The 6147-nt window shown below is 42.4% G+C and overlaps 1 pseudogene; it reads right to left on the minus strand.

The window, feature by feature from the left end:
* Positions 1–5625: 5625 nt before the first annotated feature.
* On the minus strand, positions 5626–5744 carry LOC133365746 (5S ribosomal RNA; annotated as a pseudogene).
* Positions 5745–6147: the final 403 nt, after the last annotated feature.

Here is a 6147-nt window from a genome sequence, read left to right on the forward strand (position 1 = left end):
GACGATAGACGATAGACGATAGACGATAGACGATAGACGATAGACGATAGACGATAGACGATAGACGATAGACGATAGACGATAGACGATAGACGATAGACGATAGACGATAGGATCAAAAATGGGCAGGCACTTTTCTGGCAGTAGCTACTCTAGCATTTTCAAGTCTGTTCTACAAGTGGACATTTCTTCTGGAAGCAGAGAGTATTCACTATAACTGAAGATGGCCATTTCCTTAGTTGCTTTGACCTTGGAAGAACTGCCAGATTTTTTTTTCTGAATTTAGCTTATCACTATGGCTTGCATCATTGATGACTAGGTCTAGTCCAGCCTTTCCCAACTAGTGGGCCACCAGATGTTGTTGGACCACAGCTCCCATCAGCCTCAGCCAGCATTGTCAATGGTCAGGAAAGATGGGAATTGTGGTCCAACAACATCTGGTGGCCCATTAGTTGGGAAAGGCTGGTCTAGTCTGTTTGCTGGTGAAGACTCTTCACTGACTGATTCAGGCAAAGGGAGGTTTTCTGGGCTGTTCTCAGCTATTCCATTAGCAGGCCCAGACGTTTCTGGAAGAATCTCCTCCATTCCTTCTTCATTCTTTTCATCAGTACTGACAACCCCCAACATCTGTACCCCACTCTTCATTGTCCCAATCTTCCCAAAGATTGTCATAAGAACATAAGAACATAAGAGCCTGCTGGATCAGGCCAGTGGCCCATCTAGTCCAGCATCCTGTTCTCACAGTGGCCAACCAGGTGCCTGGGGGAAGCCTGCAAGCAGGACCCGAGTGCAAGAACACTCTCCCCTCCTGAGGCTTCTAGCAACTGGTTTTCAGAAGCATGCTGCCTCTGACTAGGGTGGCACAGCACAGCCATCACGGCTAGTAGCCATTGATAGCCCTGTCCTCCATGAATTTGTCTAATCTTCTTTTAAAGCCATCCAAGCTGGTGGCCATTACTGCATCTTGTGGGAGCAAATTCCATAGTTTAACTATGCGCTGAGTAAAGAAGTACTTCCTTTTGTCTGTCCTGAATCTTCCAACATTCAGCTTCTTTGAATGTCCACGAGTTCTAGTATTATGAGAGAGGGAGAAGAACTTTTCTCTATCCACTTTCTCAATGCCATGCATAATTTTATACACTTCTATCATGTCTCCTCTGACCCGCCTCTTCTCCAAACTAAAAAGCCCCAAATGCTGCAACCTTTCCTCGTAAGGGAGTCGCTCCATCCCCTTGATCATTCTGGTTGCCCTTTTCTGAACCTTTTCCAACTCTATAATATCCTTTTTGAGATGAGGCGACCAGAACTGTACACAGTATTCCAAATGCGGCCGCACCATAGATTTATACAACGGCATTATGATATCGGCTGTTTTATTTTCAATACCTTTCCTAATTATCGCTAGCATGGAATTTGCCTTTTTCACAGCTGCCGCACACTGGGTCGACATTTTCATCGTGCTGTCCACTACAACCCCGAGGTCTCTCTCCTGGTCGGTCACCGCCAGTTCAGACCCCATGAGCGTATATGTGAAATTAAGATTTTTTGCTCCAATATGCATAATTTTACACTTGTTTATATTGAATTGCATTTGCCATTTTTCCGCCCATTCACTCAGTTTGGAGAGATCTTTTTGGAGCTCTTCACAATCCCTTTTTGTTTTAACAACCCTGAACAATTTAGTGTCATCAGCAAACTTGGCCACTTCACTGCTCACTCCTAATTCTAGGTCATTAATGAACAAGTTGAAAAGTACAGGTCCCAATACCGATCCTTGAGGGACTCCACTTTCTACAGCCCTCCATTGTCCTTGGGGCCCATGACACTAATGGACCAGCCGCCACTGTGGAACTCCCTCCTGACAGAGATTAGACAGGCACCCTCCTTGCTGAACTTCAGATGCATGACTAAGACTTTCTTGTTCCAGCAGGCATTTTAAGGTAGTGTTTGGTTTTATTATGATTTTATTGTTTCAAAATTAGAGAGTAGTCATGGTGAAGCTTTTCTTAGAATTGTATTTCCATATGAGAAAGCTTTACCTGTTGAATTTCTGCCTGCCATACAGTTGTTAAAGGCACAATAACCCTGTTATTCCCCAGTGCAACCCTAAATAAAGCCTAGCCAGCTATTCTGTACCCACTTATCTGGAAGTAAGCACCATTAAACACAAAGAGCCTTACTTCTTAGTAGGCAGGTATGTCATTGTACTGTAAGTTAACTATAGAGTGAATTCTTAAGGAGTCTCTGGTCTTTAGCTCCTGCAAAGCAGGAAACATGCCTAAGCCTCTTTGCAAAGTTTTCACATTTGCCTTTTGTGGGGAGGGGATTTTTTAACATTTACCCACACTTATTGTGTAGTAGTATTTGCAGAAAATAGCTCCTAGGCAGTACCTGATCTCAGATTATTCTAGCACAGGAAAGATGCCCAAGATGCCCTGGTTGTAGGGTAAAATGAAGGGCAGGCTATGGAGATTCCAAGTTGTTTTAAAAAAGACAGAAGCAGGAAAAATGCACTAAAAGGGATGGTAAACAGCAGCTGTTTAGGACCTCAAGGATTCCTGTTGCCTGGTGTCCAGACAATTCACTTATCAATCACAGCTATGACTTCAGTCATTGGCTAATAACACTGATAGGCAGATGCAGCCAAGCTGGCTTTTCCTCATAAATTGCCCAGAAGGATACCTGCATGTTAGAAACATTCTTTCTAGGAGGGCTAGAGACTTCTTTTTTAAAAAAAGGAAAGAAAGCTCAGATTCTGGTCTACCTGCTGAGGGTGTGGATGACAGGTTGGTGACACCTGGATTAAGTGGTCTATAAATGTCATAAACAAATAATATATGGCCCATTTCTTATCTAATGATCAGAGAGAACAAGTAACACATTTATATGTGGCAGATCAGTAACTAGACTTCATGCACCTTTCTTCCAAATCAAGTGATTCTTACGGACATCATGACATAGCCAAATATGACTAGATATGCAGGTCCATAACAACACTCCGCTTGCTATGGGCTCATCTACATGCTGATTTATTGTGTGTTTGTTGCTATTCACATCTCCTTTAAATTTGCATGGTTAAACTTGCCACCGTGGTCTCCTACTAGAAGGAAGGGCAGGATATACTGTAAATAAATAAATAAAAATGCTTCACATGATGTTATCAGCAAACAGAAGTTATCATGCAGTTTTCCCCCTTAAAATCTGTACTAACCCAATCCACTGATAATATGAAAAGCGGAGAAAAAGTCTCCACTCAGTTTCTCTAGCAGTTGCAGATGCTTTGCTCCAATACTTTTAAGTGGGTGTGTCAATCAGTTCCCTCTCGACACCCATTATCTTCTCCTCCCTTCTTTCATTTGTTTCCTGTGGGCTGACAAGCAACTTCCTGCTGCTCTCTACCAATCTGCTGACCTTTTTTAAGTTGCTGCAAATTGTGCTTTTCTTTTCTTTTCCCCCTAACTTGTGCACAAAAGCATAACATTGCTCAAACAAAGATTTGTATTTCAGCTGTATCCTTCCAACCATAGGCAGGTAAAACACAGATATTTGCACTTCTGGGTTTTTTTAAAGGAACCTACTGCAGCTGATAGAAAAGACTATGCATTCTCAGTCACCTAGCAACTAGAAGGAGTGGAAATGTATAATTAGAGGACAGGCCACAAGGAAACAGTGAGACTAATCCTTCCCAGAGGAACACCTACTTGTGTGAATGGGAAAAACTGATAGCTGCCATTGATCAGGAACTGCGAACTGTGCAAATCAATAATAAAGGTAAAAGCAGTGTATTTGCTATGAAGAAATGCTCCCATCTAGATGAGCTCTACAGCTGCATTGAGACAGCAGTTTTTTCCATTTCCCTGACATTTCCTTGCCTGATAATTTCTGCATTTTATTTGATCATCCACATTATGTAAAAGCCACTTCTGGAAATCTAAGGGAATATAGTGGAAGTTTAGTGCTCATTTCAGAGTTAATTGCTTCCAGTAAAAATCTGTTTGCATTAACCCAGACAACCACAAGAGTAAAGTAACAAAATGAGGGGCTATATACCTGCATATAGATCTTTCTCACCATTTTCATGGGGGAATTATGGGGGAAAGGGTGGGGAAGTAGCGTCATGTCTAATGAAATTCATTGTTGCTTCACACCACACCAACTGCTGTGAAGGAAATTTAGCCCACAATGGCAATGTATCAGTCAAAATGTTACAGCTCCATAAGGCAACAGATACCGCAGTGTGAAAGGAATGTTAGAAATCGGGACAGAAGCACTACCATTATAATCAGTAAAACTAACACAATAAGCCCCATGTCTGAATGCAGCCCATGTAAGGTCTGATTGCACTCCTGTGACTAATCCAGGCAGTAGCGGCAGCAAAGAAGGAAAAATGTCACCATAGCAGCAGCAGATGAAACCATGACAGTAAATATGATCAGAAGGTGGTGTATATACTTCCAAGCTTTTACATGACAGTACTCACCAGTATGGAGTACCATCACCTCTTTTGTCTGCTGCCCATGGCAACAATTTTGTGCTGGTATCCATAGCACTTTAAGTGCTCCTTTTTTCACCAAACAAAGCACTGCTTGCAATTAAGGAAATATTTCTATCCCACGAACACTGCTTTCAACCTCAAAAAATTAAAACAAGAAAATATTTGGCACTGTCCTCAACATTTTATAGTATAATGGCTAAAACTAAGCATTTAATATGATTAAAATGTGCGTGTATACTTGGCAGAGTCCATAAAGGAACCTAGTGGACTATGAGTTAACTTGCCAGGACCTCCCAAGACTCAGCTGTTTGTCAGAACAGGCATTCCAGGTCTGGACCCCCTAACAATCTCCAAGACCACAGTAGCAGTTCAGCAATGGTTCAAAACCAGCACTCAGGTCCCACAACAGAGACTTCAACTAGCACCCTAAGACCTTCCACCCTTTGGGCTACTTGGAGAAAAGAGGAGACAAGCCCCATCTGTGTTCCAGATCCTGGTCCTGAGCAGCTCCAGTTAGAGGTGGGGCTATCAGGCTCTCTATATGTCTAATTATATTATTTTAAACTGAGTATGAATTATTTTAACTGTATGTATGAATGGTTTTAATACTGTAAATAGTTTAATTATATTTTAATCTAGACTTTTGTATGTTTTTAATTATATGTGTTCTTTTATCTGGAAGCCGCCGTGAGTTCCAGTTTTGGAAAAAGGGCAGGGTAAATATAATGATAATGTGTGTGTGTGTGTGTGTGTGTGTGTGTGTGTGAACCATCAGTCGCCAGCTGCTCAGTCCTGATGTAAAACCTCCAAAGGTTAGCACCTCAGCTGTGTAGCTTAGCCTCCACATTTGGTTTGAATGAAACAAATGACACTCAAGACAGTCGGTGATGGATGAGGCTGACCTTCGCTATTCATATAGACAGAGGTTAGCTACTCAAGAAAAACAACATTGAGACAGCAATCTTAGAATGTGTCTGAACTGAAATGTACTTACCTTACTAATTGCTGTTGTTGTTCTATGCCTTCAAGTTGATTATGACTTATAGCGACCCAATAAATCTTTTTGGATATATTCATAGGGTTTTCATGGACAGAGGTATTCAGAGGTGGCTTACCATTGCCTTCCTCTAAGCCTGTGGCACCTGGTATTCCCAGGCGGTCTCCTATCCAAGTACTAATTAGGCCTGACCCTGCTTAGCTTCCAAGATCAGGCGAGATCGGGCGTGTTCAGGGTGGTATGGCCATAGGTACCTTACTAATTACTCCAGTATTTTTGTGAGAGAGGTAACCAGAGCTGGCTCAGGCACGTGGCAAGACAAGGTATTTGCTGGAGTCCACAGGTTAGTAAAGGGCCCACCACCACTAGTCCCATTTTTATTTTGTATCAAATTCCCATGAAAATCAGGGGTCAGGCCTCAGTTTGCACACCCCATTTCTTCCAGGTTTAGGCAACCTCCCAAGGATGGCTTATCCAAGTGTCCTTAAGCATCCTAGCACTGTAGAGGACTGGTATTACAATTTTATAGACTGGGAAGTAAGAGTAAGTGATTGGTTCTTCATTATCCCAGGCTGTGGTCTGAAGACACATAAGGCCAGCTCCCTGCTGAAGGTCTGGTCAGTGCCTGGATGGGAGACCGCCTGGGAACCATACG

The sequence above is a fragment of the Rhineura floridana genome, chromosome 10 (genome assembly GCF_030035675.1).
Source record: "Rhineura floridana isolate rRhiFlo1 chromosome 10, rRhiFlo1.hap2, whole genome shotgun sequence".
Lineage (NCBI taxonomy): Eukaryota > Metazoa > Chordata > Lepidosauria > Squamata > Rhineuridae > Rhineura > Rhineura floridana.